The sequence below is a fragment of the Schistocerca piceifrons genome, chromosome 2 (genome assembly GCF_021461385.2).
Source record: "Schistocerca piceifrons isolate TAMUIC-IGC-003096 chromosome 2, iqSchPice1.1, whole genome shotgun sequence".
Taxonomy (NCBI): domain Eukaryota; kingdom Metazoa; phylum Arthropoda; class Insecta; order Orthoptera; family Acrididae; genus Schistocerca; species Schistocerca piceifrons.
In genome coordinates this window covers 329,952,627-329,980,300 of record NC_060139.1, presented here as the reverse complement: position 1 = coordinate 329,980,300, position 27,674 = coordinate 329,952,627, and the positions used below count along the sequence as shown (strand labels likewise).

The 27,674-nt window shown below is 38.5% G+C and overlaps 1 protein-coding gene across 1 annotated transcript in view; it reads right to left on the bottom strand.

Moving 5' to 3' along the window:
* Positions 1-27,674, bottom strand: part of LOC124777051 — a 75,516-nt gene that overhangs the window by 18,072 nt on the left and 29,770 nt on the right. The window contains exon 4 of the mRNA XM_047252320.1: positions 1,088-1,178. The gene's annotated coding sequence lies outside the window, so the exon portion shown is untranslated. The remainder of the gene's footprint in view (positions 1-1,087; positions 1,179-27,674) is intronic.

Here is a 27,674-nt window from a genome sequence, read left to right as displayed (position 1 = left end):
ATTTCCTGGTTGCCTCACTGGAAGGGTAGGCCCTATTCCATGGCCTGCATGGTCACCTGGCCTGAATCCCCTTGTTATGAGACTCCAGTGGATACGGAGTTGGAATCAGCTACCAGAACTGTAGCTGCCTGTGATCTGATTCGAAACACACCAGGGATATTTGTCAAGGTGCATCAGAATCTTGTTTGCCACTGTCATGCTTGCATTGAGGTTGATGGCCATCAGTTTCAGCACATTTTGTAAAATACGGTACAAATGGTACACTCATTGTGTCAATGATGATATTTGCAGTTGACTGTAATTAATGTAAATAAAAAAGTACACAGTACTGTGATTTTATTCCTATTATTTGCTTAAGCTGGCTTCTCCGATCCAAGGTTCCCTACCTCAAATTGTTCAGCAGAGCATCCTCTATGTCCTGTTAAAGTTTTTCATGCTCTTACTGAATAGGTTCTGTTTGGCATATAGTTCAGTTGTCTTGTGGTAAAGTGTTCTTAGCACATAGTTGTGTTGTTACATAAAATTGTATTTAAAGGCCTGTAAATAAAGATCTTTATATATTTGTTTGTAAATGCTATATTCTAGAGCTCTCCTTGGCTTGAGAATGTCTAGGAAAGGTTAACAGATCATTCATTTCTATGATAAAGCTAGAATTTAAAAAGCTAAGGAAGCAGTTATAACCCACCATAAATAAGGGGCCACACTACAATGATATTACAATATTATTATTAAATGTTAATGTGCAAATAGGTTTCAGAATTTACAATTCAGAGTTCTCTTGAAAATCCAATAAAAATATTGGTCACAATACATTGGAGGATCTGGCAGTGATGTGGACATCTATAGTACGGCTTATTATACAGGAAGAACATGAAAGAGAAGATTTTATCTATAAAATCTAAAATGTTCATCTACTAATCACCATTCATTACCAGTATCTACGTGTTTATATGAATAACATCAAGCTTGCAATTACTCATTTAATGACAATAGTGAACAGATTATTGTGTTGCACCTTCGTAGAACAATTACAATCTTTGATACTGCAAGTACATATTTTTCTTGATTAAATATACTATTTACTTACACGTTAGGTCCATTGTGTGAACCACATAGTGTCCCCATTACTAGAGAGCTGGGGGCTGCCTGCCCATTGCCCTCCAGAGCCAGCAGTCATTCTGTCAGGATACATCCAAGAAGTATCAATTTCTATTTTCTTTGAGACACACATGCGGAGAAAAGAACTAGAGAATGTGTTATGTTCAAACAGAACATTTCACATGTGTCACCATTTGTTGTTTTAAAAAAAGAAAGAAATAAAGAAAATTTTGGCCATGAGTTAGAATCTTGAAAGATTATGAGTGCTATGTGTATCATAATTTACATGGAATTCTGATGTAATTTGTGTATTCTACAGATGTTGACGGAAGTATCTTATCAGGTTATTGTTTCACCAAAATTGCAATGCATATGTGACAAAAACTTCATTTCCATTTTAATACAATGACAGCTCTACAGTGTATTTGATTTTCATAACACTAGTTTGTAATATGAATGTCCCATACAACTGAAAATTATTTATTGATTGTAGGTTGCTGCAATAAACATTTCTCTTTATCAATGAATACTGTAATGGAATTGATCAAAGGCTCAACTTTAACTACATATAGTTATTGTCAATAGATTTAAGGAAAGGATTACCTGATAAACTGCATAAATTTGTTGCACAATACAAATTAATTCAAAAGTATTATTTCACATTTCTTATAATTTTAATTACAGGAATATTAGTTCTAATATCTTTCAAAGAACTTTTTTTTTCTGTTTGAAGTCAATGACATTGAAATTGTTAATTATGAATTTCAGATCAATTTCAAAGCAAAGGTTGTAGATAAGTATGTCGTTTTTTGTGTAAAAGAATCACTTTGATATGTGTATAATATTTGTTCTTGTTAGTGAATTACGTGGGGCTGCTGTTATATGTGACTGGTTTTATATTATGCACATGTTGCTTTGTGTCTCAGACTATTTTCATTGAAGGATAATCAGGTGGAAGGGTGGAGTAAATGTGATAATTGTGAAGATGAAGATCTGTGACTTTTATTGCTGGTATTAAGAAATTCTACAGTTAAAGAATGGAATATCTTTTTGTAGAGAATTACTCAGGCATGGTGGTAGCTGCATATATGTTCAAGAATATAGAGACTTCACTCACATAACCAAATTTGACAGCTTATCTAAAGAAAGAGACATAGAACTCTCAATAGTAGAACTACCAACTAGAAATGCTGTAATCATCTGTGTATATAGGTCACCAGATGGCGATAAAAAAAAGTTTTTTATAATCATATGGAAGAGCTGTCAGAGGATTTCAGCACCCTCAAAAAAATATCGTATGTAGAGATTTCAATGTTGATTTCTCCAAACCCAGTAAATTTAAAAATGAAATCAAAGATTTACTGAAGTCCTTTAACCTAAAACCAACTATAAATAACCCAACTCGTATAACCACTACATCTGCAACAACCATAAATCAGGTGTTTGTAAATACAGATAAATATATCTGCAACACACAGACTGCAAACACTGGTTTTAGTGATCACAGTGCCCAAATACTAACAACCGCTATTCCAGGAAACACAAAAGCCCAGAAAACTAGAGCTATCATCAGGATGTTTAACAATGAAAACATAGATTACTTTTTTCTCTCTTGAGAAGAGAAATCTGGACTGACATTTACAGTTCAAACAACACAGATGACAATTTTGATAAATGTATGGCCACAGACAAACATTTTTTTGAAATAGCATTTCCTAAACAAACATCACTTATAAATTCTGTACACAAATAAATGGATCACAACAGGAATAAAAATATCATGCCAGAATAAAAGGAACTTACATGAATACTCAAAGCAATCCATAAATTCTGTATTTATCAACTGCTTTAAACAATACAAACAAATACTTAGATAAGTTATAACAAAAGCAAAGAAAATGGAAATTGAGAAACAAATAAAAAATTCCAAGAATAAGATTAAAGCAACCTGGAGTATCATCAAAAGAGAAACAGGTACTACATCATTAGCCCACGAAAATATAGAACTTCATGAAAACAACAATAAAATAATCGTCCCCACAGTAATGGCTAATAAATTTAACAACTACTTTTCTAATGTAGCACACCATCTGATTACCAAACATTATAACTCACAACCAGACAGCAATACACTCCAGTCAGATACAAAAATTCTTACAAGAACCCTATTTATGTCTCCTGCAACACCTGAGGAATTATCTGTCATTATAAAAAGGTTACTGAATAAGTATTCAGCAGGTACTGATTTTATCATCAAAGCAAGTGTAACCTCTATCGTAGGACCATTAACAGATATTTTCAATTCATCATTCATGAGTGGGATAGTCCCAAAAAAATCTGAAAATGGCAAAAGTGACACCACTGTACTAGAAAGGGGACAAACATGAAGCTGCAAACTGTAGACCTGTATCTAAATAAAGAAAACATAATGAGTGATGCACAACATACACTCCTGGAAATGGAAAAAAGAACACATTGACACCGGTGTGTCAGACCCACCATACTTGCTCCGGACACTGCGAGAGGGCTGTACAAGCAATGATCACACGCACGGCACAGCGGACACACAAGGAACCGCGGTGTTGGCCGTCGAATGGCGCTAGCTGCGCAGCATTTGTGCACCGCTGCCGTCAGTGTCAGCCAGTTTGCCATGGCATACGGAGCTCCATCGTAGTCTTTAACACTGGTAGCATGCCGCGACAGCGTGGACGTGAACCGTATGTGCAGTTGACGGACTTTGAGAGAGGGCGTATAGTGGGCATGCGAGAGGCCGGGTGGATGTACCGCCGAATTGCTCAACACGTGGGGCGTGACGTCTCCACAGTACATCGATGTTGTCGCCAGTGGTCGGCGGAAGGTGCACGTGCCCGTCGACCTGGGACTGGACAGCAGCGACGCACGGATGCACGCCAAGACCGTAGGATCCTACGCAGTGCCGTAGGGGACTGCACCGCCACTTCCCAGCAAATTAGTTACACTGTTGCTCCTGGGGTATCGGCGAGGACCATTCGCAACCGTCTCCATGAAGCTGGGCTACGGTCCCGCACACCGTTAGGCTGTCTTCCGCTCACGCCCCAACATCGTGCAGCCCGCCTCCAGTGATGTCGCGACAGGCGTGAATGGATGGACGAATGGAGACGTGTCGTCTTCAGCAATGAGAGTCGCTTCTGCCTTGGTGCCAATGATGGTCGTATGCGTGTTTGGCGCCGTGCAGGTGAGCGCCACAATCAGGACTGCATACGACCGAGGCACACAGGGCCAACACCCGGCATCATGGTGTGGGGAGCGATCTCCTACACCGGCCGTACACCACTGGTGATCGTCGAGGGGACACTGAATAGTGCACGGTACATCCAAACCGTCATCGAACCCATCGTTCTACCATTCCTAGACCGGCAAGGGAACTTGCTGTTCCAACAGGACAATGCACGTCCGCATGTATCCCGTGCCACCCAACGTGCTCTAGAAGGTGTAAGTCAACTACCCTGGCCAGCAAGATCTCCGGATCTGTCCCCCATTGAGCATGTTTGGGACTGGATGAAGCGTCGTCTCACGCGGTCTGCACGTCCAGCACGAACGCTGGTCCAACTGAGGTGCCAGATGGAAATGGCATGGCAAGCCGTTCCACAGGACTACATCCAGCATCTCTACGATCGTCTCCATGGGAGAATAGCAGCCTGCATTGCTGCGAAAGGTGGATATACACTGTACTAGTGCCGACATTGTGCATGCTCTGTTGCCTGTGTCTATGTGCGTGTGGTTCTGTCAGTGTGATCATGAGATGTATCTGACCCCAGGAATGTGTCAATAAAGTTTCCCCTTCCTGAGACAATGAATTCACGGTGTTCTTATTTCAATTTCCAGGAGTGTAGATTCAGAACTGGGCAGAGCAACACAGTCAGCTATTTATACATTCTTAAATAAAATTCTAACTGTATTAGATAATAAGCAACATACGTCTGGCATATTTCTTGACCTTAGTAAAGAATTCGCTGTAATTGATCATAATACTGTGTTGCAGAAGCTAGGAATTATAGAATACCAGGCCTGCCAAACAAGTGGATACATTCCTACACTCATGACCATCAACAGATCACTCAAATAAAATACAAAGACATAAAAACACAAAAATTTGTAATTTTTACTGTAATGCACAAAAACGTTACATATGGAGCTCCTCAAGGGTCAGTTCTTGGGCCAATTCTTTTCATTCTTTACGTTAATGATTTGCCAGAAAAAGGAACTAAAGGGACAACAGTACATTTTTGCAGATGACACAAATATCCTAATCAAATCATGTGATCAGGAAAGCCTACAAAAAACAGCTACATATTGCCAGATAAAAACTTATATTTTACCGCAGTAGACATATATGGACCTCGGTCAAAAACAAAAGGGTATTATAGCTATATTTTTGTAACTGTTTCTCTCAAAACTAATCAAACTATACCCACTCAAAAAAGCAACCAGTAAACAGCTAATTACAAAATTTACCAGTGATTATTTAAAGCAAGGTGGGGAACCTAAAACTTTCCTGTCAGATAATGAGCCACAGTTCACATCTCAGACACAGAAGGATTTCATGGACCATACCACATTTAGACACATCTTAATCTCTATCTTATCATCTGTCCAGCAATCGATCCGAAAGGTACATGAAGGAAAGGCCTTATAGAATTTCCTGTAATAAAAACCACATGTCAAGGATTTTGAAGATATCATGAAGCAGCCTGCAACATATATCACTGGATTCTCACCCTTCAAAGTCACACATGACAGAAGACCAGTAAGTTTCTATACAGAAAATATAGAATATCCAGCTTTTAGAATCATGTCTCCACAGGAAAGGGAAGTCAGTGTCAGGAACAGTGTGAAAAATACAAGTATAAGTAAGAAAGAGAAGGCAAATTGCAAAAAGAAAGTTTTCAAAATTTAAAGTGGAGGACTTGGTATTAATGAAATCTTAGGATAAATCAAAAATAATGACTGCTAAAGTAAACAAGGTTTTTGACATATAAATAGGTCCCTTTGAGGGAATAGAAAACTCGCTTTCCAATGTATTTCAGTTGGTGTATGCTAAGTCCAGAAAGTTATTTGTATTATGCAGTGTCACTGAACTAAAGCTGTACCTAATGGCAAATCCCTGTCAAATTAACCATGAAACAGTATAATAACATAGATCTGCAAACTATGACAGCAAACTAATCTTCTTACCTGTGTGTATTAAATGGCTTATAGTCATTCACCAAACTATTTATACATTTGCCTTTGTTATGAAACTCATCTAACACCTATTACTTGCATGAATATCTACTTGTGAAAAATTTGAATAACTCTAAAACAGTAAACACAAATTCTAAAAGGAAAAGCTGTGGTAGAGGAAGGTCAGACAAACATTGTTGGCTGTAATAATTGAAATTTTAAATATATTATGCAAGCTACAACAATGTATGAAAGTTGTGTAAGGGGCATGCATCAAACCAGAGGGTGGGGGTGGCGGGTCAGACTGGGGTATCTGCCCCAGGTGGCAATTTCAGAGGATGCAAAATTCATATTCTTGATGATAAAAAACTTGTTTCACAAAGCGCCTAGCATCCAGTGCACATTGGTCTGTCTACAGTTCGTATGATTTTGAAATGCATCCTTGTTAGTTTTTGGACATTTTTGAACATATTCTAAGTTGATTATTACTCACAAGTTGATTTTTGGATGCATGCATAGTGTACGTCGTATCTCTGCCAGGTGGACCCTGTCACATCTAGTAGTAAAAAACTGTCCCGCAGACAAAAGGGGATGGGGCTATACTATGTGAGCTGAATAAACCCAAAAGGGTGAATGTCAATCACTGCTTTTTTATGTGGTTGGTTGGGTGTGCGAATGATAAGCATTGTTATAATTCTTAGCGAAATCCATAGATTCAGACTAGCAGAGTGGAAATAAATGATTAACAGGAATAACAGGTAAGAAAGATTACATATTATCTTCTCGGTATATCTAAGAAAATGAAATTTTTGCCAGAACTCTATACTACTAAGGGTCAGTTGTGCAGTCTCCAGCTAGCGACCACTTAAGTTCCATGTTTGGAATATCAAGGAAAATGCTTTGTACAAACACATAATAATGCCTAACCGGATAATAAATGCAGGGTAACTGAACTTCTGATTCTGACAGGGTTAGTGAAGTTAACCAGAGACTACATTTTGACAGTGACAGGAATAGTTAAAGAATTACTGATGACAAGATTGTTTGTTAGACTAAGGAAGGAGAAGAAATGGGATAATCACAGAAAGTGTATGGAAGAATATGTTTCCAAATTTATATAAAAATGTCATACGACTACTACTTTTCGATCACATGCTTGAGAAACTGGAGCATATGAATGAAATGTGAAACTATTACCTAACCTAAAACTTTTTGCTCGTAGTAGGCCTAATAGGCATTTGATATTGGTACTTTGTGAATTATATTCTGTTGTGTTATATATGCAAATGAGGTAGATGAAAATGACCATTTGTGCCAAGACAGTCTCACTTATTTGTTACGTGTTACAATTACTACAATATTAAAAGGCCTGTTTCAGTTTATGTTGCAGATAGTGACAAAATACACATAATCAAATCGAGAAACCACACCAGTCTTGGGTACAATTCATCAATTCATATTAACTGCTTTTTCTGTATTAGACAATGACATTTTTATTTTGTATGTAGAAAAATGTTTGACTAACTTTGATGAGGTAATAGATTCTTTTGCAGAAAGGCAAGTACGCTGTGTAAAGCTGTAGCAAAATCAGAGAAAGAAACAATTTTGGGACCTAAGAATTGAATAAATGTGTACCGTCTTGCTTGTCTCTTGTCTTTACTGATTTTATGTTTTCTATATTTAATTTTATGTCATACAAACGAGGAAGTTATTAGCTAATACGCAATAAAGGGTGCGAATTTTCTGAAGAGTTCTTAGTCTCCTGGTCACAAACAATCCCACCCAGCATTAATTGTGAGTTTTTTTTAAAGGGAGGTATAATGTCAGACTGGCCGATCAGGAGCAGTAGAGGCACCACAGCTCATTTTAATTTCCATTATCCTGAATATAGGTTTGATGGCTTCCATTGCAAAATATACATGTTTGAATTCCACTGAGTGAAATACAGTGACGCATGGTAGAAGAATGCTGCTTGAAGATGTGTGGCACTGCACTTTGGCACACTTAAGACCAAGTAGCATATCTTACATTTCCTTGAACATGTATGTTTTACATATCAAACTCTTCAGAAAGATGTGCCTACAAAATGAACATATTTTTGAAAAATTGACTTTTTTTTAAATTTTTGATGCCATATCTCAAACTCTCATTCAGAAATAACATAGATCTAGATCTGCTGATGACTATCAGTGCAAGGAGATATAATCCAAATTGTAATTAAACCAGTTTTATAACATAATAGAAAAATGCCAAATCTCTGTAAAATAAGTTCTCTACAATTTTCATATTATGTTCAGAGGAAAAGCAGAAAGGGTTATAACTATATTTAACTGTGTATTAGTGCATGCAAGCAAAAGTCAGTTTTGCACAACTGCATTTATATTTCTAAAACACATCTGTTAGTTCTACATATTGATTCAAAGATCGACTAATGACCGAAACAATTGTATAATTGCAAGAATCAAAGTTATTAAAACAAAATTGTTGAATTGACTAGCAAATGTGGCATTACCCAAATACCAGAAAGCAGTCTATTTTTGTGTACAAAGAAAGGGAAAGTGCTTTGTCTGTCAGAGATATGTTAGTGGTGGAAGTTAGTAGCTTGTTATCCTTTGATGCCTGGCAACGTTGTGTCTTTATAAATTGTGACTGATATACAGCAGTAATGAGGAAACGACATGGCTTTTGGAAATAAACAGGAAGAGAGTAGAAAAATTTAAGTATTTAGGTGAAATAATTCAAGTGAATGGTTTAGACAAGAGTGCAAACCAGGCGAGAGCAAGGAAAATGGAATTTGCTTTTCAAAAAACCAAAGACATATATAACAAAAAAAACATTTCGATTCAAGCTAAATTAAGACATTATAAAACTGTCATTAGACCAGAATGCCTGTATGCATCGGAGTGCCTAACTCTTAACAAAAAGGGGGAAATAGAAAACATGGAAAAGAAAGAAAGGAAAATTTTGAGAAAAATATTAGGACCGAGAAAGATTGGAGAAGAGTACAAGCTAAAGAGTAATAAGGAAATATACAAAACTATTGAGAAAGTGAGTGAGGCAATACGTAAACGCAGACTAACGTTTTATGGTCACCTGTCGAGGATGGATGGAAACAGACTAACAAGAAAAGTGTTTGAACATAGTAACAGGAACGAAAAAACCAACAATAAATGGATACAGATGGTGAAAAAGGATTTGGCCTATTTTAATGTCACCCGTGAGTCAATCAGGGACAGGGAAAAGTTTAGACAAATAGTGAACGAAATTAAGTGTTTTCCAGAAGAAACGAAACTAAAGAATAATAACAGGAAATGGTCGGAAGAGCGGAGGAGGAACCACTCGAAAATGATGAAGAAATATTGGGAAGAGAGAAAAAAAGATCAAAAAGCCGGGCAAGTGAATTGTTGAACGTGGTCCAAAGATGGCCGAAATCGAAAGAAGAAGAAGAAGGAAACATCTTGTGTCCAGTTTAATAATTAAATGACCCACTGCTCAGGTTTTGAAAACAGCTTGAGAAAGCTGAAGCAGACTGGTGCACCAACTACATAAGTACCAGAATTCAAATCTTAAATTTAATGTATGCCCCTCCACATATAACTACAAGCACTGACATGTAAACAGTTGTACTGTTATCATTGGCAGAAGAGCTACGCAGCAACCTAATGCTTTTTATATATGAGAAGGGTTTTCAGCATGAGATACTTAGACAAAACAATTAAGCAAGACAACAAAATGTTTGATTTAGTCAAACAGAGGGATGACAATGTAAAAAATATGTTAGCAGAAATAGTTCAGTTTATGAAACAGCATTGACTCTAAAAGCAGTAACAGTTCCAGAATATAATAGAATCAATTATATGAGTTAATCACTCAATTGTTAATCTTGTACAGCATGTGAACCAGAAAGTTGCAAGTCTTGAACAGTCATTCCCACAGGTGATTCATAACCTTGCACAGAAAATAATGGTTTGGAAACCAGAGTTTTGGCTGCAGAAACAAAAGTGCAATAGCACAATGAAAGCTGAGTAATAAAATCAAACAAGTCAAAGATACAGAAAAAATGCTTGTACTGAAATCAAAAACATGGACTAAATTTTAAAATCTTGTATCTCAAGTGTAGGAACACAATTAGCTATTGTTGAAAGTAATTTTAATGAGAATGTTAAAATAGTTAGTCAAATAAACTCTAATGAAATAGTGAACACCAACAATGTATCTAATTTGGAAAATTCTATTTCTGTGATTTTCCAAAAAACTTGAACATTTAAGTAATGATATAGTTAGCAGAAATCTTTTCAGTAGCTCATGTACCATGCTGGCTAATATTCCTGTGAAAAACTTTTCAGGTGAAGGCAGTTTACATCCAGTTAACTTTTTACAAAATTATAAAGAAAATTTTGTACCTAGTGTGAGGGACAGTATGAAAACCAAGTTTTTTAAAAATTTTTTGGAAGTGGAAGCTTGGTCAGAGGCACATCAAAATTCATCTGTAGACATGTCACCTGCAGGTTTTCAAAAAAGTTTAGTAAGTTCTGGTCTGAAACTGTACAAGCTAAGCTGAAAAGTGAATTTTTGAGTGTACCACATTTCAGGCAAAAGACATGGTAGCATAATACAATTTTGCAAAAGTCAAATAAAGAAATTAACTCGTTTAGACAAACCATTTGATGAAATGACACAGATATATTCTTTAAAAAGTCCACTGCCAGCTGAAATTCAATGGGATGTAGTGTATGGGCCAGATAACACTACGAATTAATTAGACAGAATTGTGGACAAAATGAGTGAACAATGTCACAATTACCAGCATAGGGGAGGGAATCAATATTTAGGAGATGCTAATCATGAAAGAAGAAAACAAATGACGGTAATAACTTTCATTCAAGTAGACACCAGACAAACGACTGGCATAAAAGCAGGAGTATAGGATTTGACAACACAAACAGGAATTGCCATAGACACAATGACATGCAGAGGCAAAAACATTAAAACAAACCAGATGGTGAGGAACTAATAGTCACTCCATTTGTGGTCTGCAATTTAGGGGTGGATGAATAGTAATAAATAGACCAACAGGAATGTAGAACATAAAGATTCAAGTGAAGTAATCAGTAATTATTTTAAAAGTGTATACTACCTTATTAATGTAATGTCTGTTGAAAAAGAAAGTTTTAAATGAATCAAATGGGAAGCTGCAGATAAGGATAATAAACACACATCTAATTAAGAGAAGTATGAAGAAGATGACATATGTGACTTATCAGGGTTCATGAATGGTTAGCAGCTTGTCACTTGTCAGAAAATGAGATGCTAACTAATTTAAATTGTTACTTAGGAATTAAAGAGCTAATGAAAGAACCAGATAAGAAAGATGTGACCACCGTGTTAATTGAAAACTTAAGTACAAACATTGCTGAAAGAGTAAAGGGTGAAGATACTGATGATAATTGTGATAATAATGATATGAAGTCTATGGCGATTCAGAGATACCTGATAAAGAGGAGAAATATATTGTATGTTTCAAAGAGGACATGGAAGCATTCAGAACAGATGAGGATATAGTAACTGTAAAACAGTTGTAGAGATATCCAAATACCCTGCCAAAGGTTTAAGTAACATTAATGATAGTGTGGCAGCTAGTGAATACTGTAATTTAATTTCTTGTAAAAGACCATGTGTAGATTATGATGATATTCTAGTTACCAAATACAAAAGTGAAGGTAAGTTATCTGATGAAATAGGTAAAGGTGGATTATTTCTTTGTGACCTGTGGCCAAATACTGATGCTATTAATCAAGATAAGAATTTCAGGTAAATGGTTATCAGCGTGTGTGATATTGTGTGTTCTTGTTGATGGAATAAGATTAAGTGCACATCTGAAAATGTCATGGTGGTGAACAGTGTCAAACAGACAAAATTAGTTGTATTGATAAAATTGTTGGTAAGAATGGTAATAATGATGATGTTTATGTTAATATAATGAAAGTATATGATGTAATGATGATAGTAGATCTGACACTAGACCTGGAGGTCATAGTTTCAAAGAAATTGATGGTGATATATTACATGAAGCTATTAGTTCTGAAAAAAGTGGTTAAGTATGCAGTCCATTTATCAAAGTATTGATTGATTTTTGGGAAGGCAGACGCCTAATAGTCACAGATAGTGAGGTGAACTGAGACATGAAAAAGATTATATATTTAGTTGGTTTAAAAATAAAAGATGCAACAGGAAGACACAGTAGGGTAGTAAAAAATCAAACTACACTCACTTTTACTATTGAAGAAGTTACCTTTGCACATGGATGTTTAATTATACCTGAACTTAATGAAGACTTTATACTAAGAATATCTTGGATAAGAGCTGTGAGTGCAGGGTTTGACTAGGGAGAACAGAAACTTTCCATAACAGCACCAAATGGGCAGTTTTATTAAACCAAATGTAACTTGTTATGTCAATAAGATTAAGAGCATTAAATTTCCAAAAGAAGGAGAACTTGTAGATAGAGGTATACTACGGTTAGACACAAATGCAGCAGAATATAAGAAACTTGTAGATACAAAAATCTCTGAAACAGGACTTACAGACAAACAAAAACCTGAGTTGAAATCTTTATTGTGTGAATACAGTGATATTTTAACAACAGTCCAGGAGAAGTCAAAGGATATTAGTGTACTCGACAATTAAAGTAGCATTAACCATTTTCCACAAAACCATATTGGGAACCTATAGCTAAATGAGCTGTTGTTGAGAATGAGTTACAAAAAATGGAAACATATGGTAGTATTAAAAGAAGTATCAGTCCACATAATCTACTTGTGATTGCGTCAAAGCAGGATTGAGGAGAGATGCTAGTTTTGGATTCTAGATATCTGATTAAATTTTTGTACAGAGGAAGAGACCAGCCTTTGTACAATTACAAACATAAATTGAAAACCCTTCTGACTATATCAAATTTAATTTAACATCATATGAATATAATAGAGGGAAACATACCACGTGGGAAAAATATATCTAAAAACAAAGATGATGTGACTTACCAAACGAAAGTGCTGCAGCTTGAATTTTGTGTGTATGTTTGTGTTTGTTTGTGTATCTATCGACCTGCCAGCACTTTCATTTGGTAAGTCACATCATCTTTGTTTTTAGATATATTAATTTAACATCAGGTTTTCATAAGCTTCCATTAGCACCATTGCCCAGAAAGCATACTGAATTTCTTTATGGTGGAGTATGTTAGCAATATTTTGTTGTATCTCTCAGTGTGAAGTCATTAGTAGCAGAATTCATTAGAGCTATAGACAGCTGGACCACAGCGTCTACAGTCATCAGGATAATGTCATGCAGAATGTGATAGTGAGGATGTGTCAAAAGCCTGAAAACATCAAGGCAACATTACTGTCAGTTTATACATTATATTAACAAAAAGTACAGCATTGTCTTCCCCATATTGCTGGCAGCCAGGTAAGCCAAAGAGCACTCGAGTAATGGCTGCTACATCAGGGATGGTTGCTGATTCTGTAGCACTGCAACACAGCCAGTGCTATTCAGTGGCCTGCAGTCCTCTCACTGAATTACAAAGCACTCTCCTTTACAATGCAGACTGTTCCCCAGAAAGACTGCCAACAGCTCTGAATGAGATGGCTGTCGTCATGGAGAGCTATGTCGTGGTCTGTCTGCGAGTCAGGGAGCAACAATTACTCTACGATGTAGCTTATCAGCTTGCCAAGATCCATCAGTGAGGCCTGTACAGGCCCTAGTGTTGTAAGAAACCAAAGACTTCCCATCAGTGATGGCGAGAATGAGGCAGCAGCAGAGTTCATCAGGTCTAGTTGGCAATTGCATTGTAGATTGTAGTCTGCATCTATGTCTACATGATTATTCTGCTATTCACAATAACGTGCCTGGCAGAGGGTTTGATGAACCACCTACAAGCTGTCTCTCTACCATTCCATTCTCAAACAGTGCGTGGGAAAAGCGAACACTTAAATTTTTCCGTGTGAGCCTCGATTTCTCTTATTTTATTGTGACGATCATTTCTCCCTATGTAGGTGGGAGCCAAAAGAATGTTTTCACAATTGGAGGGGAAAATTGGTGATCGAAATTTCATGAGAAGATCCTGTTGCAATGAAAAATGCCTTTGTTTTAATGATTGCCACTCCAATTCACGTATCATGTCTCTGGTACTAGCTCCCCTTTTTCGCGATAATACAAAACAAGCTGCCCTTCTTTGAACTTTTTTGATGACATCTGTCAGTCCCACCTGATGTGGATCCCACACCACACAGCAATACTCCAGAACAGGGGGGGGGGGGGGGGGGGACGAGGGGAGGCAGCATGGTGTCAGCAGTCTCTGTTGCAGACCTGTTCCACCTTCACTTCTAAGTGTTCTGCCAGTGAATCGCAGTCTTTGAGATTTGCTCTACCCACAACAGTATCCATGTAATCGTCCCACTTTAGGTTATTTGTAATTGTAATCCCTAAGTGTTCCGTTGAATTTAACGGATTCAGATTTGTGTGACTAATCATCATCATCATCATCATCATCATCATCATCTTGGACAGTTTCCAGCCATTGGCTGGGTCTGTCGGGAACACAAGCCTCTCCATCGTGTTCTGTCTTTCCACCATTCCCCCTCTTCCACCTTCGTCCAGTTCTCTCCTCTTCTCGTCACACATTCCTTCACTCCCTTCACCCATCTATCTCTTGGTCTTCCTCTGGGCCTCTTCCCCTCCAGTTGCAGATCAAACATCCTCTTTGGAATTCTTCCCTCATCCATTCTCTTCATGTGTCCATACCACTGGAGTCTTGATTTTTCTATCCTGTCCTGTACTGGTTCCTCCTTTAGTCTTTCCCTCACATACACATTTCGCAATCTGTCTCGTCTTGTTACACTCAACCTGCTCCTCTGGAACTTCATTTCGCTAGCTGTATTCTACTTTTGTTGCTTTTGTGCATTACCCATGTCTCACTTCCGTATGCCAATATGGGGACAAAGTAGGTTCGGTATATAATTCCCTTGGATTTCTGTGGCACCTCCTTGCTCCAAATAAGCCCCCTAATGCATTTGTAGAACTGCCCTGCTTTTCTGCACCTTTCATTTATTTCCATTGCGTTTCCCCCCTTACTTTCAATCATGCTTCCCAGGTACTTGAAGTTCTCTACCACTTGTAGTTTTTCCCCTCCACAAGTTATATCCACATTTGGCCTATTCTTCTTCCTTGTTGTGACAATTATTTCACTTTTCTTTGCAGAGAAATGCATTCCATATTGTGCTGCCGTTGCCTCCCATACATCTAACTGCTCTTGCACCTCCTTCTCGCAATTTCCCCATAACATCAGGTCATCGGCAAAAAGCACTGCTTTCATTTTATGATGTCCAATTGCATCTGATACTTGCTGTAGGATTTCATCCATAACAATAATATACAATAAAGGTGAAAGTGCACTTCCCTGTCGCAGCCCATTTTCCAGCTTGAACCATGCAGTACGTTCCCTCCCCACTTTCACACAACTCTCACTTCCCTCATACATTTTTCTGACTTTTCGTGTTATCTCTTCATCTATCCCTTTTGCGTTCAGCACATCCCAGAGCTTGTCCCTACAGATACTGTCATACGCCTTCTCAATATCTAAAAAGGCCATGATTAAGTCCTTCCCGTACTCATAGTGCCTTTCCTGCAGTTGCCTCACCGCAAATATGAGGTCCGTTGTTGATCTTCCCGGTCTGAAACCATACTGCTCCTCTTGCAGTCTACTTTCAATACTGCTTCTTATTCTCTTCTCCAGGATCTTTTCATACATTTTTCCACAGTGGCATAGCAGGATGATTCCTCTGTAGTTCTCACATCTCCTTTTATCCCCTTTCTTGAAGATTGGGACTATAATTCCTTTCTTCCAATCCTCAGGAATTCTGTTCTCCTTCCACACCACCCTCATCACTCTGTATAGCCACTGGGTTCCTACTTCTCCTGCTGCTCGTATCATATCCACTGTTACTTCGTCCCAACCTGGTGCCTTGCCCCCTTTCATCCTTTTTATGGCTTCTTCCACTTCATTCCAAGTTAGATCATCAATTTCCCCACTATTATAATCGTCTGCTGCCTTAGGCTCTCCATCGATCACTTAATCAAAATTTAGCTGATTTGTTTTAGTACTCAAGTGAATAATTTCACACCTTTCTTGATTCAGGGCCAATTGCCACCTTTTTCACCACACAGATATCTTATCTGAATCATTTTGCAATTCGGTTTGATCATCTGATGACTTTACAAGATGGTAAATGACAGCATCATCTGCAAACAATCTAAGAGGTCTACCCAGATCGTCTCCTATGTCAATAACATAGATCAGGAACAATAGAGGGCTTACAACACTTCCTTGGGGAACGCCAGATATTACTTCTGTTTTACTCAATGACTTTCCATCTATTACTATGAACTGTGACCTTTCTGACAAGGATTCACAAATCCAGTAGCACAAATGAGGCAGTATTCCATAGGCATGCTGTTTGGACAGAAGATGCTTATGAGGAACAGTGTTGAAAGCCTTCTGGAAATCTAAAAATATGGAATCAGTTTGACATTCCCTGTCAATAGCACTCATTACTTCATGAGTATAAAGAGCTGGTTGTGTTTCACAAGAACAATATTTTCTGAATCCGTGCTGACTATGTGTAAATAAATTTTTTTCTTTGAGGTAATTCGTAATGTTCGAACACAGTAAATGTTCCAAAACCCTACTGCAAATTGACGTTAGTGATATGGGCCTGTAATTCAGTGGATTACTCCTATTTCCCTTTTTGGGTATTGGTGTGACTTGAGCAATTTTCCAGTCTTTAGGTACGGATCTTTCTGTGAGTGAGTGGTTGCATATAATTGCTAAATATGGAGTTACTGTATCAGCATACTCTGAATGGAACCTGACTGGTATTAAATCTGGACCAGAGGCCTTGCCTTTATTAAGTGATTTAAGCTGCTTTGCTATACCGAGGATATCTACTTCTTTGTTTCTCATCTTGGCAGTTATTCTTGATTGGAATTCAGGAATATTCTTTGGTGAAGGGGTTTCAGAAAACTGTATTTAATAACTCTGCTTTAGTGGCACTGTCATCAGTGACTTCACCATTGTTCTCATGCAGTGAAGGTATTGATTGCGTCTTGCCACTGGTGTGCTTTATGTATGACCGGAGTCTCTTTGGATTTTCTGCCAGATTCTGAGACAGAGTTTCATTGTGGAAATTGTTAATAGCATCTTGCATTGAAATATGCACTATATTTTGAACTTCTGTAAAACTTTGCCAATCTTGGGGATTTTGCATTCTTTTAAATTTGGCATGCTTTTTTTGTTGCTTCTGCAACAGCGATCTGACTCATTTTGTGTACCATGAGGGATCAGTACCATTACTTATTAATTTATGTAGTATATATCTCTCAATTGGCATCAATACTATCTCTTTGAAATCACTCCACATCTTATCTACGCTTACATGATCAGATCAGGAGTGGAGACTGTCACTTAAAAAGGTGTTAGGTGCATTTTTATGAGCTTTTTTAAAATAGGTGTACTTTGTGTTTCTTTTTGATGGTTGTGAGTGTTACAGTATTCAGTCTAGCAGCAACTGCCTTGTGGTCACTATTCCCTGTATTTGTCATGATACTACCTATTTGTCCAGGATTATTTGTTGCTAAGAAGTCAAATATGCTTTCGCAACCATTTATGCTTTGAGTGGTCTCATGAACTAATTGTTCAAAATAGTTTTCTGAGAAAGCGTTCAGTAGAATTTTCAATGATATTTTTACGCCTGCTGCTGGCATTAAACATATAATTTTTCCAGCATATCGAGGGTAGATTGAAGTCATCACTGACTATAATTGTATGAGTGGGTTACTTACTTGAAATGAGACTTGAGTTTTCTTTGATCTGTTCAGCAACTATATCTTCAGAATCAGGGGGTCGGTAAAATGATCCAGTAAATAGTTTAGCCTGATTGTCAAGTATAACCTCTACCCATACTATTTTGAGGAAGTATCTACTTCAATTTCACTCCAAGGTAAACTACTCCACCACCAACCGGCTTTAGCCAGCTTTCCATACCTATAACTATTTGAGCTTCAGTGCTTTCTATTAGAGCTTGGAGCTTTAGTTCTTCCCCAATGCAGCTATGACAATTTACAACTTGTTTCTACAACTATCTTGCTGTATTTTGCCTGCCCCCTTTCAGATGGATGCCCTTTCTGTGTTTTCCTGGGACCCTCTAACCTAAAAAAAACCGCTCACTCCCTTCTACATGGCCCCCAGTACCCAAGTAGCCTTTTACTGTGTGTAGTGGACTCCTTACCTATTAAGCGGAACCCAGAAACCCGCCACCCAATGATGCAAGTCAAGGAATCTGCAGTGTACATGGTCACAGAACTGCCTGAGCCTCTGATTCAGACCCTGCACTCACCTCTGCACCGAAGGACCAGTGAGTTCTATCAATGATGCTGCAGATGGTAATCTCACAAGCAAGACTGGCAGTCTTTACCATTTCTGCTAGCTGTCCGAAACCAGAGAGAATCTCCTCCAATCCAAAGTTACACATGTCATTGATACCAACATTAGCCACCAACTGCAGTTGGCTGCACCCTGTACTCTTCATGGCATTCGAAAGCACCCTTTCCACATCTGGGATGATTCCCCGGTGTGCATACTGAGTGCACACTGGCTTCCTTCCCCTCCTTGACAGCCATGTTCGTAAGAGGCCGCATCATGCGCCTAAGGTTGGAGCTCCCAACTACCAGCAAACCCACCCTCTGTGAATGCCCAGACCATGCAGGCCGAAAAGCTTCCTCTGGAAGAGGGTGGACGGCTGCATCCAGTTTAGAGACTTTATCAGCCACAGATAATGCCCAAAATCAAACAAACAGGTGAGGCGCTATGATCGGCCTGTCAGGAAGTCTTTTGCTACTTGTCAGACTTTGGAATTATCTCCCACTCGACCACGGGTGAGGGATCAACCTCAGTGTAGGCAGTTTCCGGGGTGGCCACAGCAGTGGATTGATCGGTGGACATGTCGGACGTGCTTGATGTCCCTCGCATCCCTGTGTCTGACCCCACCACAGTGATGCCCTGGGCAGCAGCCTCAAGCTGTGTGATGGAAGCTAACACTGCCTGGATCTGTGAGCAAAGGGTCACCAACTCAGCTCGCAATAGTACACAGCAATCACAGTTCATATCCATTACTGAAGTCACTCCTGTTTGAAGCTCGTCAAAATATATAACATATGAATGGTGTACTCGCCAGGAACTGGAGGTGCTCTGTCACTAACAGTCTAACAACACTGAGCTCTTCTGCTACACTGTTATTAAAATAAAAGGTTGTGCCTAGTAAACACTCAAGCATGCAATAAATTGCAAAAATAAAATAGTAACTACACAGATAAATGAAAATAAGTTGCTCCTGTTTGACACTCATAAAAATATGTAACAAACTAATGTGTACCCGCCTTATTAGCAGCAGGAACTCGAGGTGCTCTGTCACTGATGTTCTATCCAAAACTGTCATCTCAGTAGATCTCAGACAGAGCAGAGAAGAAACAGCTTGATAGTAGTAGTTGTAACATTGAATCACAACTGAGAACTAAACTGTGGAAGTGAGGGTATAAGTACTCATTGAGTTATGCTGATGACATTATTCTCAGGCAGGGATATCCAAATGTGCTCTAGTTCTCTGAGCTCATCACCGCTCTTGGTCACATCAGGATGTCACAACTTCATCTTTCAGATGCCATTTTCTGCTGTGTGAGTAACTGAATAGTTACTCTTGCATTATATCTGAGCTTTCTTGTGACACTTTGAGCAAGCCACATTATGATGTTATCTCTATGTCGTCATGATGTCAGTTTTCCCCATCTACTTGCTTGAGCACTCAGCTTGTCCTGAGAGTTGCAGTAGCTTCCACATTTGCAGCTGCTTCATCAGTGTTTCTCACTTGCTGGCATTCTGCCTGGCCTATGGAGTTGCCAGGGATAAACTTCAACAATTTATTTAATATCTGCCTGCAATGCTATTCTGGGGTATGACAATTCCCCCTTCCTTTAGAAAATTAGCCTCAGATTTTCCTGCTTGGAATATCTCTTAAACAATCTGATCATATATATTTGACATCAATAACTATACACTGTGTGGTTTGGTTGTTGTTCTGCACTCAAGGAGCTGAACCACATATCTCGTAGATTGACCCTTAATCCTATAACATTACAGTCTACATTAAGCCCATTGAACATGTCATTTTAGCTGACAGTCTTTCATAAATTTACAAATTTACCTACTAGTTTACATATAATCACTTATTAACGCTTAGCTCTATTAACAAACCAGCAGACAGGTATCTGGTGTACAGGTAACTCTGAGCAGTTTACAGATCCTCATCTAAAGTGAAAGTAGATTACACAAGTTGCAATCAGAACCACTGTAGCGCTGGAAGATGTAACACTAATAGTTGTAATGTTATGACGTTACTTATCAATATATTCCTGCATGTGCTGAAATATTTGCTCTGCTGTAATTTGTTCTTTTTGTGTCTCTACAGGTTCATCTAGTGAGTGAAGGATGTGTGAGTTCAGGGTATTATTCAGGAACATTAGGTTTTGAGTTGGCAGCGCCTCCAGCAGTTTCTCCAGTTAATATTACATGGGTTGTTATCACTTAATTGTAGTCATACCGGTGGACATAGTTATGTCACAAGTCATACTGTTTATTAATATTACACTGTCCTGCAATTCCATTCTGATCATCCCCTTCAGTTTCCCGTTTTTGTAACAATTTATGGTTACTATTTCTGGTGAAAAAATTGAGTAGACCCAGTGTGTGCCCACTTTCTGGAAATGTCAGTGCAAGGCTAACAATTCCCTTTCACATTTAGTTGCATCAGTTTTCCCCAAGAAAATTCAAACGCCTGTGCGTGAGTCTGTACCTCTCTACTTGGGCAGATCATAATATTTTTCTTCTGACAGCCCTGTAAGTCTTCCAGTGACATCAGAAGGTAGGCTTCTCTTTGTTCTGAACTTACCAATACTTCCCACACTTGGCCTGTACCCATTTTCTTGCAGTTTTTCACATCTTCTAAACGCGAGTCTACATGGAATGAACAACACAACCACAACCTACAATGAAAGCAACTTTGTTCTATCCCTTGGCATAATTTACCAACAAAGAAAACAAGCCATCTAAAACATGTGATACATAGTAAAAAGCAAACAATAAGCTCCAAATACCCCTTAATAAACTAGGCAAAGACAATCAGTGTACAAAACAACCATTTAATCTAAAAATTTGATGATAGCCCTAGTCTTTGGAAAGTATCTGGTGAATTCTTAAGTCCAAACAGCATTCAAGAGTCCTGGAAACAGCACCAGAGCACACTAAAAGTGATCTTCAGCTGCTCCTCTTGTGCTGCTTCTAGTTGATGATATCCACTCTTCAAATCCATTGTCGAAAAATATCTGCACCGATCCAAGCCATCCAGAGTCTCTGTTATGTATGGTATGTTTTTTGGCGGCGTTCGTAGCGACAAACAATTCGCTGTAGAAACGGCTTACGAAGTCACCGCCACACTTTTAATAGCGGGCCGACCAGTCCGCTGGAACAGTGAACAGAAAGATGAAAACCCAAACACTCTGATTAAATAAAAGTCGGTACTTATCTTTATTAACGAAGATACAGAAACACAGTAGTGAACTCCGTGTCTACAGAGATCTGTCTAGTTCGAGTCGGAGCGGCTAGGTCAGCGTCGGCTGACGACAAACAACAACTCTGCTGCGATGAACACACAACTGACTGGCAAGTACACAATTCGGTGGCGAGCATACAACTGAGCGGCGAATACAGAACTGTCCTAGCGCTCGCGACTCCAGCGCTTAAGAAACCAGAAGCCAGCGGTGGCGCGCGCAGACTTGCGGCGATTTGCTGTCTCGCTGGCGCTGCTTATGCGGACGGCGTCCGGACTTTGATGCTGCCAACCTTTTGGCAGCGGGCTCAGGTGGCATTACTGGCTAGGATATAACAGTATGGAATACACATTGCTAGCTAAATTCTCCCATCAGTGATTGCACACTTCTCAAGTCTCTGTACGGTTTTCAATAGACTGGACCATTGTTCTCTGTTGGTATTCTGTGCTGCATGACTGGTGTCGCTGGTATAGGACCACTTGGATTAAATAAATCAGTAAACTGCAGTAACAAGGCTCCCATTGCCTTCCTATCATTTCTATGTAAGTGCTTTACTTTCCAATGTAATGCAGATACATTGATAGTTTGTTTATGTCAAAGATCCTCACTTGACCTATCTATGTCATCCTCCTCTAGGGCATCTAAATTAGCAATCTGTAAACTCTTTGGCAAACTCACCCCATCCATGCCAAAATTATCAAAACTGACTGGAACCAAAAATCTACAACCATTTTACTGGCATGCGCTACACTTCTGTATATAAAACACCTCTTTACTCTCCAGTGGCTTACAACACATAATATTACCTTTGATATGTCTGTACTTACAATAACCCAGACCAACTTCCCTGTTCCTTGTGATATACTATAATGTGAACAGATCTAGAGTACAAGGGTCTGCAGTTTATTTGTTGCGGCCTTCACAATTGGTAGACATTGTTACATTTGGAGTTGTTGCACCTCGTGGAAAAGTGACCGACCCTCTGAGCTCAACTGTGTACTCTCTAAGGTAAATTTTTGCATGATGTTTATCAAATAAGTCAGGTCCTAGGATTGCACAGTACCCTCATCAACACGTGGCAACACTTCCATATCCTCATGAAATCTCTTAATTCCTCCATGAAAACTAAACAGTGTTGTCCCCAATGATGTTGATCATTGTCACTCATCCTATGTAACATATATCACGGAGACCTGTCTGTCTCTACACAGGAGGTCCAGACAAGACTGACACATGAGCACCTGTGTCGACCAAAAATTTATGTTCCCTACCATTTAAAGTTCCTAACAAGCAGCACTCCATCTTTGCATATATTTTTTCAGTCCTTTGTTCTACTGGGAATTCCATATGATGAATGAGACTCTCATATGTACACATCTATAACACTTTACCCCAGAGAAAAAAATACTATGGTCACACTGTCTCTGAGTGGCAATGTCGATTTCTTCCAGCTGTGTGGTGATTTTAGTAGGAGCAGAAATCATCTGGGTTCTCTATCCTGGATCTTCTTGACATCTCAGCAAAAATGCACTTCACAAATACATCCAAAGCCCTATTCTCCACTTCTGACAGAATGGCTCTTGTCAGTCTATGAATTCTGCATCAGTTCATATGTTTGTGCATTAATCTTCCTAATACTGTATGAGAAGGACTCCACCATTTAGATGTGTTTCTGTGAAAATCCACTGAGTTTCTCTCTAAAAAAACATGGTGCTATTTGGTTTACGATATTGCTAGATAAGTCTGTTAGCCATTTCACCAAATGTTTGCATCTTATTCAGTGTCTCACGTTACATAATGTTTGTCTTTGGTCACTCACTAACCACAACCTACCCATACTCAAGGAAGTTTCATCATTCCTGTTTTCAGTTTAGTGGGAGCTTTCACATTGTTAACAGAAACATGCACAAACACTCAGTCATTTTTCACAGTACAGGAGCTACCAGATTAGTTGCTGTGGTATCAATGGGTATATTTAACAAGGCATTTGTCTCTTCCAAATCAGATAGTGGTTACCTCCTAATGGTTCCAGCACTGCTAGTTTGTTAGAAATGCATCAGTCACCTGTTTACCTGTAGTTAACAACAACATGGCTATTTCCCCTTTCAAGGCTGGAGATAGGTGACCTTTTTGGATGGATCACATTTTATGCTCCATTTGACAGAGGTTTTGTCGTCATGTACGGCATGAAATGTTTTACAGAAAACACCCTGCTAGCGTCATGGTCTGAGGAATGTTTTCATGCCATTTCCTGAGTGATCTCACCATTCTGGAAGGCACAACAGATCATCACAAGTATGCATCTATGCTTGGGGGCCATGTTCACCCTTATATGCAATTTGTTTTTCCTGAGCACAGTGGCAACTACCAGCAAGACAATGCAACATATCACATAGCTTGCAATGTACATGTGCAATTCAAAGAGTGTCAGGATGAGTTTACCATACTGTATCTCATGGCCAAACATTGTACAAGTGATACACATAGTTAACACAGCCTGAATACATAGCATCTCAGGGACATATAAATTACAGTTGGCACCTCATTGACAACAGGTAAAGTTCCTTGCAGTTTCCGTGGAAGTAAGCACAGGTCTTCAGGGTCCTGTAATTTAATGAATGACACTCAAGTTCATGTGGTGATGACAATGCCCCATCATGGCTGTAAACAAAAGAATCACAAAAAGGTCAACAAAAGACAGTTACTCACTGCACCACATAGTGGCAGTCACATCAGGAAACACTGTCTGCTTGTACATTTTTGAGTGTTTCCTTGTCATCACCCATTTATGCTGCACTGGTTGTAGTAGTAGTAGTAGTAGTAGTAGTAGTAGTAGTAGTGCTAGTAGTAGTAATCGGTATTGTTGACAGTTTGTTTCAACATCAGATGCAAAATATAAGTGCACGTGACAAATAAATAAAATGTAACAAATGTGCCAATAAAAAATTTTGTACATACATCTCATTTAATTATTTAAAAATGCATGAGTGAAGGGAAAAAAGTGCTTGGTTGGCAGAAAACAATTGTTGTTGTTGTTGTGGTCTTCAGTCCTGAGACTGGTTTGATACAGCTCTCCATGCCATACAGTAAAGCTGCATGCCCTCGGGAAAAATTACGGCTGTAGTTTCCCCTTGCTTTCAGCCGTTCGCAGTATCAGCACAGCAAGGCTGTTTTGGTTAGTGTTACAAGGCCAGATCAGTCAATCGTCCAGACTGTTGCCCTTGCAACTACTGAAAAGGCTGCTGCCCCTCTTCAGGAACCACACGTTTGTCTGGCCTCTCAACAGATACCCCTCCGTTGTGGTTGCACCTACGGCACAGCTATCTGTATCACTGAGGCACGCAAGCCTCCCCACCAATGGCAATGTCCATGGTTCATGGGGGGCAGAAAACAATAAAAAACATAAAAAATTACATTGTTGTAAATTTCCCATAAATTTGTCATTGATAAAAAAATTTGGCTACACCAGTGCAATGTGTACCTGCCTGTGAATGGTGACAGGTGGCCTTTTTGGATGAATCATGTTTTATGCTCCATTGGACAGAGGACTGTTGTCTTGTACTGTGTGAAACATTAAAAAAAAAAAATTCTCCAAGCGTCATGGTCTGAGGAATATTTTTATGCCATTTCCTGGGTGATCTCACCATTCTGGAAGGTATAACAGATCATCTAGAGTATGCATCTACACTTGGGGGCCATGTCCACCCCTATGTGCACTTTGTTTTTCCTGAGCACAGTGGCAACTACCAGCAAGACAATGCAACATGTCACATAGCTTGCAGTCTACATGTGCAATTCAAAGAGTGTCAGGGTGATTAGATTAGATTAGATTTACTTTCATTCCAATTGATCCGTAGTGAGGAGGTCCTCCAGGATGTGGAACATGTCAGAAAAACAACAATACATGACAAATATTTAAACTAAAACAAATAAGCTAATGTACCATTCCACAGGCCCAAGTGGAATGATCGTCATTTTTTAATGAACACTAAGAGTCATTTTACAAATACTATTGCACTGAATTTAAAATAAAAAAGTTTTATATTTATTTATAAGGTAAGAAACATGTAATACAACTACTGTAATACTTATTTACAATGAACACATTACTGCACTGAAATGGTGCAGAAGTTAGATTATACTTACACACACACCCACACACACACACACACACAAATTTTCAGTGAACACATTACTGCACTGAAATTGTGCAGAAGTTATGTTGTACTTATATACAAATCAGTTGGTTTTCCTCAGAAATTCATCAATGGAGTAGAAGGAGTTGGCCACCAATAAATCCTTTAGGCTTCTCTTAAACTGAATTTCATTGGTTGTTAAGCTTTTTATGGCTGCTGGCAAGTTATTGAAAATGTGTGTTCCTGAATAGTGCACACCTTTTTGTACAAGACTAAGTGACTTTAAATCCTTGTGAAGATTATTCTTATTTCTAGTATTGATTCCATGAATTGAGCTGTTGGTTTGAAAAAGTGATATATTTTTAATGACAAATTTCATTAAGGAATAAATATATTGGGAAGCTGTAGTTAGTATCCCTAGTTCCCTAAACAGGCTTCTGCAGGATGTTCTTGAGTTCACACCACATATAATTCTTACTGCACGTTTTTGTGCCCGGAAAACTTTCGCTTGGCTTGATGAATTACCCCAGAAAATAATCCCATATGACATTATGGAATGAAAGTAAGCATAGTATGCCAGCTTTTTCATTTTTATATCCCCTATGTCTGACAAAATTCGCATTGCAAACAGAGATTTGTTAAGACGCTTCAGCAGTTCTGTGGTGTGCTCCTCCCAGTTGAATTTATTATCAAGCTGTAATCCCAAGAATTTAACACCGTCCACTTCTTCTATCTTCTTGTCATCATATGTTAGACATATACTCTTGGGACACCCCTTACAAGTTCTGAACTGCATGTAGTGTGTTTTTTCAAAGTTTAGTGACAAAGAATTGGCTAGGAACCAGTGATTAATGTCTACAAATATTTTATTGGCTGATCTTTCTAAGACTACACTTGATTTGCTATTTATTGCAATGTTTGTATCATCAGCAAACAAAACAAACTTGGCATCTGGTAATGTTACTGATGAAAGGTCATTGATATACACAAGAAAAAGTAAGGGCCCCAAAATGGAACCTTGTGGGACCCCACATGTAATTAGTTCCCAGTTGGATGATGCCTGATAGCTTGATACATGTCTCTTTCCTAATAACACCCTTTGTTTCCTGCCAGAGATATAAGATTTGAACCATTTTGCAGCATTTCCTGTTACACTATAATATTCTAGTTTACTTAAAAGGATATTGTGATTTACACAGTCAAATGCCTTTGACAGATCACAAAATATACCAGTTGCCTGCAATTTTTTGTCTAATGAATTAAGTACATTTTCACTGTAAGTGTAGATAGCCTTCTCAATATCAGAACCTTTTAGAAATTCAAACTGTGACTTTGACAGTATGTTATTTGAGATAAGATGGTTATAAAGACGACTGTACATTACTTTTTCGAAAATTTTTGAGAATGCTGGCAACAGTGAAATTGGACGGAAATTTGATGCTATTTCTTTATCTCCCTTCTTAAACAGTGGCTTAACTTCAGCATATTTCAGCCATTCGGGAAATATTCCACTGATAAACGACTGGT